Source organism: Aphelocoma coerulescens, chromosome 6 (genome assembly GCF_041296385.1).
Source record: "Aphelocoma coerulescens isolate FSJ_1873_10779 chromosome 6, UR_Acoe_1.0, whole genome shotgun sequence".
Taxonomy (NCBI): Eukaryota; Metazoa; Chordata; class Aves; order Passeriformes; family Corvidae; genus Aphelocoma; species Aphelocoma coerulescens.
This window is the reverse complement of record NC_091020.1, coordinates 26,997,723-27,010,218: the sequence shown is the minus strand read 5'-3', so window position 1 is coordinate 27,010,218 and position 12,496 is coordinate 26,997,723.

Here is a 12,496-nt window from a genome sequence, read left to right as displayed (position 1 = left end):
TTCTCAAAAGACACAAATTCACTTAGCCTTCCTCACTCTGGGAAAGAGCCAGAGAAGCTCAGCCTGCAGAGATCCAGGGCACCATGGAAAGTCCTACCAGGTCAAGGGAGCAGAGACAGCAGCAATCATACAAACATTTGAATCCATTTATCATGCCTGATAAGATTTCTTCAGCCATGTAATCTGTCAAGAGTGGGATCTCAAAGGTGTTGATGAAGGGGGTCTGAAAACAAAGGTGATCTTCAGGACATCTTACTGCACCCCCTCCCTACATGCTGCTGCTCAGCCACCTCCTCAGCTGCTCCTCACTATAGATCACCCAAGAATTACTTGCCCAGGGCAACAGCAGCAAGACATTACACGGCTTTGTGCATCTTCTGATGCAATTTAATTGCTGGAAACAAAGCAGAAGAATGTTTTCCCTAAAAGTTCATGGAGTTACCAGGGATCATATGTATATTGGAGCTCTCCAGTGGGCTCTCCTTACACTTTGTGAGCACAAAATGAAAACATTGCCAGTGGAAAGAGACATGGAGAGAGGGGCAGTGCCAGAGATAAAGCAATAAGAAAAGCAGGGTGTCATCCACCTGATCCTGCAATCATTATCTTGGATAGCAATTCCCACTGCTTTCATCAGGTACTCAGGCAAAAGGAGGAATTCGGGATCTGGCCCAGTATGTGTGATGATATCAGTGGCTCATTGTCACGGAGCTGGGAATTACTGCCAGCATGCTAACAGCCCCTGCCACCCACACTTTTATTCTGTAACATCACACTCTCTAGAGAGTCGCTTGCTGCTGCTGCACCCTGCTCAAAACACCATGGGCAAAAAGGTTTAGTGGAGAGTCCTCAGCCTGGGGGTTCCTTCTGCCAGTCAAACCCCTTTGAGCTCCTAGCAAACCAAGCCATAGGGCTCCTGTGTGCCAAAAGCCCACGGCAGGGCTAAGCCAGAGGCGTGGGGAGGGGAGATTAGTCAGAGTCAGCAGGCAGAGTGGCTGGGCTCCCCAGCCCCTTGATTTGTTTGTCTGACTGTAAATATGATGCAACCTGACAGCAGCACAAGGGTGCAGGGGTTTCATTATATACCCACACACCACCTACATTTTCTGTCCCTGACCCACTGAGGTGCAGCACACCTGCAGCACAGACAAACATCAGCAGGTTTGAGAGCATTCAGCCCACAGCTGTATCTCTTGGCACTACACAGATCATAGTCAGACAGCCTGATTGCCTTCTTTAAAAAAAACAAAGTCTGTAAGAAAGAGGAAAGAGCTTTCATCTTCTTTCACCATTCTTACCTGGGGTTTCTGTCTCTCAAGGCAGAGGAGAAATGGTTCTTGCTCCTCCTTGCCTAGGGGACCACAGCTCTTGCTGGGAATCAGCCTGTGGGGTTGGGCTCTAGTTGCGGGCATATGTGGGATACACTCACACAGAGGGCAAACTCGTGCATCACCAGTTTTGCTGTTGCAGTTCAGGCCTAGAAGCATTCCTCATACCTGTTTATTAATAGGCACTGACAACCCCTCAGCTCCCAGGACTTCAGTCCTCTTTCCAGTGAGAAGAGGTGCAGTCACATCACTGGTGCAGATGCAGCATTTCCAGTGAATGCCACCAGCAGGGGAAGGAGCTGCGCACACTGCTTCCCTCCCCACCTTTCAGCAATGCTCCCAAAGACTCTGCAGGGAGCAAAAAGCTCTCAACATGAAAGCAAAGAGGACAGGACACAGCCTGATTGAATTTGCTCATGGTCAACAGCAATCTTTACCTCTCATTACCACTCTTTATATGTTAATCCATCCTCCATTTTCTCCCCCACTCTTCCCAGGTGAACTCCCTCCCTCGTGGGTCTGACAAGAACCTCACTCTCATTAGGGCAATTAATTAGATGGAGAAACACACCACTGAAGAAGCCAAAATCCAAATACGCTTTATATTCTCTTTCACTATTTCCTGTATCAGGCTTTGCTGAGATTTGTGTTTTTCTGTTGTGTGTGCAACTCTCTCCTGCTGGTTTCAAGCCCTGCCCACTGATCCTCCACGGATGTACCCAAACACAAGGGTGAGGAGTGACAGTGCTTTAGGCCAGGCTGTATGTCAGGGCTTTCTGAGTGCTCTTCCAGTCAAGGCCCTGTGAAGCCCCAAATGGCGAGAGGCTGTTCCTCAGGCACTGGGGCATTGGCTGAGGCAGAGCCCTGGTGTCTGGCATGACGTATCTACCATGGGACCCCACCTTCTGCTGGCCCATGACCAGACTGCCCAGAGTGTTTGAGCTCAAACAAATGCCTTTTCCTAACTCACCAAAACTACACTGTCACCTGACAAGCACGCAGGCACTGCACAGTTCAGTGCACATCTGATGTCTCTCTGGTACCTCAGTACCTTCCTGGATCTGTAGGATCTCTCCTTGGTCCCCCCTTCTCAGTGAAACACAGTGGAGAGAGCAGAGTAACACACCATTAAAGCCATGTCCCTCTCTCCAAGGAGCTCTTCTTCACAAAACTGCCTGAAGAAATTAGATGTTTTGGGCCCCTTTGCATTGCACTGACAGCTCTCCAGGGCAGCACTTGGACCAGTAAGGGCAGCATGTGCATCTCCTGGGTGGTCTAGCCTTCTTCATGCCCCAGTTGTGTAAAGAATTATCACAGGCAAGAAAAGAAAATCAGGGCAGTGAAACCACAGATGAGACAACACTTACTAGGCAAAAAAGATGCAGGGGAGGTGAACTGGAGACTGGACTCTGAAAGCATATGTGACAGGGCAAGTGAGTGGCTGCAGAGAAAGGGCTACCTTGGCAGAGAGAGGAGCAGTCTGGAAGGGGACAAGTCTGTCACTTGGAGACTTGCAGACCAAGGTGAATGGAACACAGGCTCTAAGAGCTGAAAGAATGTGGTAGGTAAACAGAAGCTGGAAATAAGCACAAAGCCACAAGTTGCCTTTTAAACCTGGTATTCAAAATTAACAACACAGCAAAGTCAACAAGCTCCTGAGAGTACCTGGTTTCCAGGCAGTTGTGTCTACAAACTCATAACGCACTCAGAGGCACTGTGGGAGAGCTGAACCCAGACTGAGGTCAGTGCTGTGCAAACACTGCAGGGCTCAGGTAGTGAAAAGCTCCAGAAACCAAGCCCCACCATTTGCTTTGCACTGGAAGAATGCGAATCCACAGCTGCAGCCCTGCTCTGCCATGTGTGGGGCTTGTAGGAGCACCCCATGCTGCTCCATCCATGCACATGTGATAGCAGAATGCCTGGACAGGGTGTGTGGGGGACAGGGAGCAGTGGTTCTCCACCAAACCCTGCCCACCACCTGAAGATAACCAGCTTTCCACAGAGCTCTGGCTCTGAGAGACATCCTGCAGTCCCTGTCCAGGTGTGCAGCTATCTGGCTCCCTCCTCACCCTCAGCAGGAGCACAGCCAGCACTGTGCTGAGCAATAACCCAGAGCAGGGCTACAACCCCTTCGGAGGAGGTTTTCCCTGGAGACTCACAGCAGACTGAATTTGTTCCAAGGCTCCTGTTCAGTGAGCCCTTGTCACTCTTTCATGCACAGAGGTTATCCTGCCCTCTCACCACAGCACTGCCAGCAGCCCACAGCCCAGACAGGAGCTGGTCTCATTTAAGCCCAAACCATCTCAAGGGTCCCATCTGTTGGAGTGCTGACGGAGAGAGCACATGGGGGCAGACCCCCCTAGACAGGGCACCACAGGAGGGACATAGTCTACTTCCTCCTGCTGCCGAGTTGAATTCCTGTTTCCCTCTAATTCATGCCATTGCTCACTGATGCCTGTCCCGATCGCTCCATGGCTGCTGGTGGGCTTTGGCAGCTTCTCCTTGCGGCACGGGTTCCCTCCTTCCTGTGCCCCTGCATCACCCCCACACAGCCCTGAAAGTGGGCAGCGAGGTTGGGAGCTGAAAACACTCTCCCCAGGCCTCCACACAGCTCCATGAAATGAAACAGATGAATCCAGACTGTTTCCTGAGAGACAAGAGTTTCAACAATCCCTAAAGCCTCTTAGGCAGCAGCAATATCCTAAATGGGAGCTTTATTCTCCTACACTGCTCAACAGAGCCTGTATTCAGGCATGAAATGCCGGAACACGCTCTCAGGAGCCCCCTCAGGACAGGAAACCTTCCCTGCAGGCGTGGGTGTCCTGGATCATCCCTGAGAAGCTGCAGAAAACTCTCCCACTGATGACCTGTAAAGGCCAGGGGGAATAGGATGCCCCAAACCAGAAAGCTCCTTGTTGGGTTCAGAGGTCCCCCTTGAGCTCTGCACTTTCAAGCCTTGCTGATTCTCCCTGTTGATAGTGGCAAATTTTGTGTTCTGACCTGTCCCCTGCACAGGGGGCAGTGGCACATGGACATGTCCAGAGCTGGTGGTGAAACCCAAGAGTGTGACCTTTGGTGCTTTTGAGGAAGCCAGAGGCTTCTCTACACCTGCAAACAGGGAAGAGGGAGGGCAAAGTGCCCCACTGTCCCCTGTCTCACACAGAGGACTTATCGCTGAGGGCGGGGCAGAAATGAATCTGGGTTCGCTGCAGCCACCTCCATCTCCTCTGGGTTTCACACACCTCACATCCCTGTTCTCAGCCTCCTCCTGGCCAGGGATGCACAGTCCCTGCTGGGAATGGTGAAGGGTGAGGGAACCAGCAGCTGCCAAGGGTTCACGTGAGCTCACAGCATTCCTCCAGAAGCTTCTCTAATCTCCGTGACCTCAGTGGGTGGATGGCAGCCAAGTGCCATCACTACATCCTTAGCAGACCTTGGCTGCAAAGCCAAAGTAGTGTTACCACTGGGGGAGTTAAAAGCGAGGGGGAGAAGAAAAAGGAAAGAGAAGAAAAAAACCAACTTGCCTGGCCGGTCTAACTGCATTTGGTTGATCTGATTTCAGGCGTCTGCTAAGACACAGCAGGCCTATTTATCATAATCAGCTTAGGGCACAAGGACAGTGTTAACTAGGCTTTACCAGATTAAAACCTGCCAACTAATTCATAGCACCTACCCAAGCAGTACAAGTGGGCTGAGTCTCTGTGCTTTGTCTAAAACATTTGAACTGGGCATTAAATAAAGCACCTGCAGAAGGTGGAAGGGTACAATGGCTCTATTGATCCACCAGCATTATGAGCAAGAAAAGGGCTTGGGAAGTAGAGTCTCATGGCCCAAGTGCAGGCAGGTTAATACAGAGCAGAGCTGTAAAAGCACTGAGCACAAAGACTGTTCCTGCCCATTCAAACTGCTCAAGGCTCACTCTGAAATTGCCAGCAATATGCCTTAGAATCAGCTGCAGGATTCAAACTAAACTGGAATTTTCAGATAAAACATGGTTAAATCAGCCTGGAAGTGCTAATATAAATGGATATTTTGAGGGTCTTGGCATAAAGAAATGCAATATATATTTGAAGTCCCAAAGAGCAAATGTTAACCACAGCAGAGCCCCCTCAGATAATACTAGTGTGAGCAAAAAGGGAATTTCACTGTTCCTGCAAAAGAAGATGTAAAAATAGAAATAATGCTTACAAAAAACCCATAAAAGAAATCCCCACAGTAGCATGGATGGAAACCCTCAGCATCCATGACAACACCCCTGAGCAAGCCCAAGTCTCCCCGCCTTCTGGGCTGTGGAGCCTTGCACATATAACCTGCCACCTAAGACTGTTTGGAGTGCCTGTAAAGCAGGAGACAATTTAAACATTTAAATATTTAAGGTGCTTCCTGTGAAGGTGATTACACTATAGAGAATTGCTTCATATTACAGTAAACTTCTGCTGGTCAATTACAAAGGAGTCCCTGGATCAACTGAGATGAGTTTCTGACAAGAACCAGCCATTCCTAAGCGCTAGGAATCCTGGCTAAGAAAAAACCCCAACACCCCAAATCCGGATGCCTTCCTGCCATGGGTATTATCTCATCCATCCTCCTCAGGGAAGTGGTGTCCAGACCATGAAGTGGAAAGGCCTGCAGCTTTACCAGTGAGTTACTTAGCTGTGTTGGACCCTCTACCCAACCCTCTCATCACACCTCCACTTGTACACAGTGCTTTTACTCCCAGTCTTCTTATTGCTGCAGGGTTCTGTGCATTGAACCATCCCAGTGACCCACAACACATCCCAATGATCCACATGGCAGGACCTGACAAGTTTTTGACTGGCTTGTCAGATGCTCTGCAAGCCCAGCTCCTGTGGTCCTACAGGTTACCTCAAGGCAGCCGCTTTGATTAAAGAAAAATGCAAACCATATCCCCTGAAGGCTTCAACATAAAAAGGAAGCAAGAACCCCAGTGTACTTTCTTTGCATGGAAAACCCACACTGGGGGACAACGGGAAGTGGGTTGACTTGGGATTTTTACATGTTTGAGGTCAGCAGAGCTGGTGTTTGTGCATTGACACATTAGATAATTAAATGCAGGCAGAGTCAGGTGTTGGCTGTAAGCTTCTCCTTCCTCCATTTAAGCCTCCACCTCCTAAAACAGGAGATGACCTCTGATTTCCCAGCAACACCCATATCCTTATTCAAAGGTAGGAGCTGCTCCTCACTGGGGTGGTCAGGGAGTTACTGCAGCTCCTACCCACATCCTGTAACACAATAACTGGTGATTTCCCTCCAGTGGGCCCTGCTCCTTGTGCTGCAGAAATCCCTGGATCCTGGAGCAGATGAGCGAATGTAGATGAACCAAAGTAAAATGGGGGGGGGGGGGGGGGATCCCAAGAATGTATTAAGCCATTCTAAGGATCTACAGGATGACCAAAGAATTCGTGTATCAACATCCCTCTTTAGCCAGCTGAGTCCTTAGAGTTGTCAGTGCTGTTTGTCTTCATCCAGGTACATCCCAGCAGGAAGTGTAGGAAATGGTAAAGGGGAGGATCATAACCACGCACTAAGCCTGGTATTACTGACTCCATGAATCCAATCTGCATGTTGCAGACTGAGTCCCTTGGCAAGAGTTGCCAGAACCCAACTCAAGGACTGAGCCCTACCACTTGGCTCCCTTTCTTTTCAGTGGGACTCTGTCATGGCAGATAAATCGTATTTACTGCCAACTCCCTGTTTATGCTGCTGCTTAATTTGCACATATGCAATGTACTGAGGTAAAGTGTCCAGCTGCTGCCTCTCAGCAGCAGCCAAGCAGCCTTTGCTGCAGCTGGGAGGAACTGGGGGAGAGGATGGGGCTGGGCCAGAGCAGGAGTGGATGGCACCACCCCAAATACTTTTTCCCTCCCACACACTCATGCTGCTACTGGCACATTTATTCCTGCAAGCACTGATCAATTGTGACTCAAGCAAAGCAAAGCAGACCTGGCTCCTCTGCAACACCCACATCCAACAAGAAAGTTGGTCCCTGTGTTAGGCACCTTTCCAAGAAGCCTTCTCCCCCGTTTCTTGACTCCTCACATTCACCATTGACACCTCTGCTGCCAGTGTGGCTAGTAGGGTATCATCAGCTGGGGCAGAGCAGCTGCAGAGTCAGGGATGCCGACATGTCCAGGAGGACAGATCCTGCTCTCCAGCCTGCTCACAGCAGCAGGTCAGAGCACACAGCTCAAGGCAGCTTGCTAAACCTTACCTGGGAGGCTCCCAGGACTGAGAACACCGTGATCTGAATGGAGCATAAAGGTCTGAACAGTGGATTTGTTCCCTCTCTTGGTTTCTGGTTATAGTCTTCTCCCCACCCTGCATCTCAGTTTCCTCAGCTGTACTCAGGGGTCAGTGGTGCTCAGAGCACAAGCCACTCTGAGTTGGCAAAGTGCTTTTTATGGAAAGCCTGAGCACAGCACAAGAGATATTTACTGCACCTCAAAAGCAGCACATGATACCTGATGTTTAATATGCATGAAAAAGGTCTGGACTTTCTGAACCGGGGCACTGTGAAGTCACACCCTACCAATGGATCTCATGTGTGTGCAGGTACTGCAGAGGTCTGGGAAGGACTCATCACCCAGCCATGCAAGAGGCTGAGGATTGTTATGATTAATCTTTCTCTGTGATGTGGAGGTACTAAAGGACTCCAGCACTTGATCAGACTGGCAGGAAGCCAGATCCTGGATAAACACAGACCCAATAGATCATTTTTGTCTCAAGGCATTTATAACCTAAGATGCTCAACAGGAATCATATATGCAACGGTGGAGAATCCAAAGGGAAGGTGTAGTAATTACATATTGAATGTGGAAAATACTCTGGGCTACTGCAAGTCAACTTTGCATACTATGGTGAAGAATTTTGGGGTGATAAAGCTAATGGTAATTTGTAATGCCTAAGTAAAATGGATCCAAGCTCCTTCCCAGGCTCAGGCTACAGACTCCAGCATTCCCAGGGGTTCAGAATACAAAGCACTAGTTAGCCCTTCCATAAACCCTGGCTAACACCTACCTCTTGCAGAACATGCTCAGCAAGGCAATCTGCCCTCCCACCACCTCCTCCAGCCTTGAGCTGGGCACAGAGCTGTCCTTCTCACCCAAGAGGCTGCAGATGGACAGCCTGGACACCTCAGGGGGACGTTTTGCAGCTGCACTGATTTAGTAGCCAGCGGCTTCCCTGCAGCCCCAGCACAGCACGAACTTGGAGCCAACCCCTATGCAGCAGAGCAGAGTGAACAAGCTCCTCTCAGCTCTCACACTGAAGCAGATGGACAAAGATGTGCCCCACATGCCCTTGACAACTCCTGTTCACACCAGCAGCACGTGAGCCCCACTGGCAAACCAGGCAGCTACTTACCAGAAATAAATATGTACAGCAGTGAAACTGTACAGATGGAAAGTTCCTGTTTTATCTGTGGCACTATCTGGGGTTGTTCCAACATTAGACAGAGATCACTTGCTGTTGGGTTCTTTTTGATGTACTCTCTTAAAAAAAAATCCCTTAATAACATCCTAAATTAGACTACAGAGAGGAAGGCTTCAAAATAGGAAAATCCACACCACTTCTGCTTCTTAGTTGCAGAGGAACTCTTGAAAAAAATTTCTTTGACTTCAAAAAAAACCCAACCCAGAAAAGAAAGGTACTGTCCACCTTTCACACTCTGTTTGCATGGCATTTCAGGTTCTCAGGTACCAATTTCCTCTCCTGAATGTGGCTTTCACAGGACTGAGTGGGCAAGCTCAAAATCCAGTCAATCACTCCATCACTGCTGTGAGCTTTCTAAAGTCTCTTACAAGGCAGTGATTCATGAGAATAATTCTTTCACCTGATTAATAATATTTGCAGAGAAGGTAGACAGGCTGTCAGATGACCAGTGCTTTCTTCCTAAATCTGTTTGTGACTCTGTACAATTTTTATCTACCTGTCAGTAACTCACTTTTTACCTCTCCATTTCTGTCACCTTTCCCTAGATTTCCTTTTGAGGTGGGGGAAATTGTCTCATGCCATCTTCTCCATAATGGGGCTGAGCTGTGGTTCCTGGAAGCTGCTGTACTGCTTTCCCTTTTCAAATGGAAGGTGGAACACAATTTAATGTCCCTCCATTTCAAATGTCTTAAAGCCTCTTAATTCTTGTCCTTTGAGAGCTGGGTGCTATTTTCATGTCATAAAGTAGGTACAGTGAGAGGATAAGTCTTTAAAAGTTGTTACTAAAATCAGAGGGATGTGGGTTTGTAACGGCTCAGAAAGGCTGTACAACATCACTTGCCTCCACATCAAGGGTCTGAACCTCTCCTGAGTGGAGATTTTAGCAATTCTCCAAACATCCTCTGTTCAGAGGAAACCCCTTTCATTAATATCTTATACAACACAAAAGCCTTTTGCTTTTCTTTTGGTGGTGGGCAGAACAAAAGTTATTACAGTTATATAAGCAGGATACCAAAATAACTATTTTTTTCCCATAAGGAAATATGGGAATCGGAGGCTTTTATTTTTAATAAGAACCTCAGACTATCTAACAGAATATAGCATGAAAACAACCACCTTGAGAGAAACCAAAGACTCTTCTATCCCAGTATCCTGTCTCCAGCAGTTGCCCATAGCAGTTGCCTAAGGGAAAAGCGTGAGGTTGAACAGGCAGCAAAGCTTCCCCAGCATGCTCTCCCCTTCCATGCCCAAGGGTTTCTTGAGCCAGAGACACTGTGCTGATGTCTAACAACCCGTGAGGGACTTGTTTTGCTCTGACCTATACCCCTGCAGACCCTGGGCTGGTGAAATGTGAGATGCAAACCCTTTGTGCCAGTACAGAACGCTCCTCCTGTCTTTGAGATGCTGCTCGTTCTCTGCTGTGATATAGGCCCTCTCATAGCTGCTCCCCACCTTCTGACATGAGCCAAATCTCCATAAATCATCAGAGATTTCCCTTTCTGAGGGTCTCCCTCCTCAGCCCCAACCTTCAGTAGGAATAGAAACAGGTCAATACAGAGAAACTACTGAAAATTCCACCCTTCATTAACAGTTGCTTATAATACTGGCTCATCCTGAGTCATGACATAACTCTACCCAGTAACCCACATATTGTACACAGGATATGTTTGCACTGCAATCAAAGAAATAATTATTGAGATGTTTGCTACAACCAGACGTTATATAATAGTTGTGGCTAGTCTTACTGGCTACATTGGTCACATAATCCAGTATTTCCATGCTGATAACATAAGAGTAACAGGAAACAAACAAGCAAAACCCCCACAAAAATCCAGTCAATAAAAACCTCTCCAAACACATTTGTACCAATGCTGCTGTTCTGCCTCCCAACTTCCTCCTGTATATCTCACTAGAGTATCTGGAGCACTTGCTGGGACCATCTCTGACCAGATTTTGAAAACATTTAGGTGTAGAGAGCCAGAGAAAGGTATCTAGTCAGGGCTTCTAAAGCACTGGACTTTTTAAGATTAAGATATTGATACAGTAATTTTAAGCTTGGGTTGAGTTCCCAGAGGAGCTGTGCCATTTGGGTGGCATTCCTCTTCTGCCCACGGCTGGCACTTAGGAGTTTCATCTTTCCCCATTGCCTAAGCTCCTAAACAAAGGTATCTCCAGAGAATTACTTATTCCATTAAGATGGCAGCTAAGAGGATAAGGGAACAGACTTTTTACAGGTGCTTCTCTTCTTTAACTACAGGAGGATTTACACAACTAGTTTACACCTTGTGTTTGGGTGATTAACAGTAGCTAAGAAGAATTCATTACTAGGTGCCCACAGCTGTGTTTTAGATGTGATTTAAGTACTGAGGACTTCAGATCTGCTTTTATATAACAGGACTTTGGTTTTGAGATGTTTTTGGAAACAGTCCTCTAAATTTGTATTAACTATGACTGCAGTGAGGGATGGGATGCAGTCTTCTTGCTCCATCTTTTGCCCATCAAAGCATCCTGTGAGAACACCTACCTGCTAATTATGGGTATGCACACAGGCCCAGGGCATTTGTTTTTGCCATGTTATTACAACATTGTACCTGACAGGGTGAGCTGGGAGGTCAGGGCTGCAGATCAGTAAACAGGAACAAAACTGGGAAATCATGAAGACAACTATAAAGCAGAGTTTTTCCACTCAAAGTTTGATCTATTATTGTAATGAATGTTGCATCCTGCAACAGGAAGACAGAAAAATAACAGGAAGGATTCCAAGGAGAAGAGGACAAACCTGCAGTCAGAGAGAGCTGGGCAAGAAAAGTCTTTGCAAGCTCATCAGCTTTGGCTGAAAAATGGCTTTCAGCTTACCATGCATAATGTGATTTGTATTCTGTCCAGAGCAATCATTAGACGAGGTAGTTATCTGGCTCTGTTATGTATTATGCTACAGGTGCAAGGTCTGGAACCCCATATAATTGCTGCATAGATCTAGATTTAGCTTATCATCATTTTTTTTTACGTTAGGTTTCAAAAGAACAGAAATAGCTTTGCAGCTGCCCTGGGCTGGGCTGTGCAACCAGAGTCACTCCCTCAGCAACCCCCCTGTAAGGATAAGGGAGCACTCTGGGCTAGCAAGTCCTGAGAAAGGGATGCCCAGCTCACACTGATGGGCAGTGCTGCACCCAGCTGCAAAGACTACAGCCAGATCCAGTATTTTGAAGAAGAAAAAACAAGAAACAGACAAGGACCATTCATTAGCTACCCCTCTGAGTATTCATGGGGCACCTTGTCCTTGGGCAACCCCAAAGCCTCCCTAGCTTCCAGACCCCTCATAGCCAGACCCGTGTGGAGACTGATGCGTGGAGAGGATATAGGGTTTGCCCAACGTCTCACAGAAAGCAGTGGCAGGGCTGCACCTACACAACGTGAACCCCTGTCCCAGACTTTAGCCACAAAAACATCACTGTTGTGTACTTAGGCTGACTTGGCAAGGGTAGATGAGTTTTGTTTAAAATCTACTACGAAAGCCATGCCCTTGAGGCTTGTTTTGGCAAGCACATCCCAGGGAGTTGTTTGCTGCAGCCCGTGCAAGGGGCACACGGCGTGCCCCTGGCACAGCTCACTATCCACAACTGTGCCAAATCCTGCCGGATACTGCTTGGGGCAGTGTGTCACGGCGTCCTACTAACCACGGCTCACCTGCCCTGGCAGAGTGACCCACACTGCTC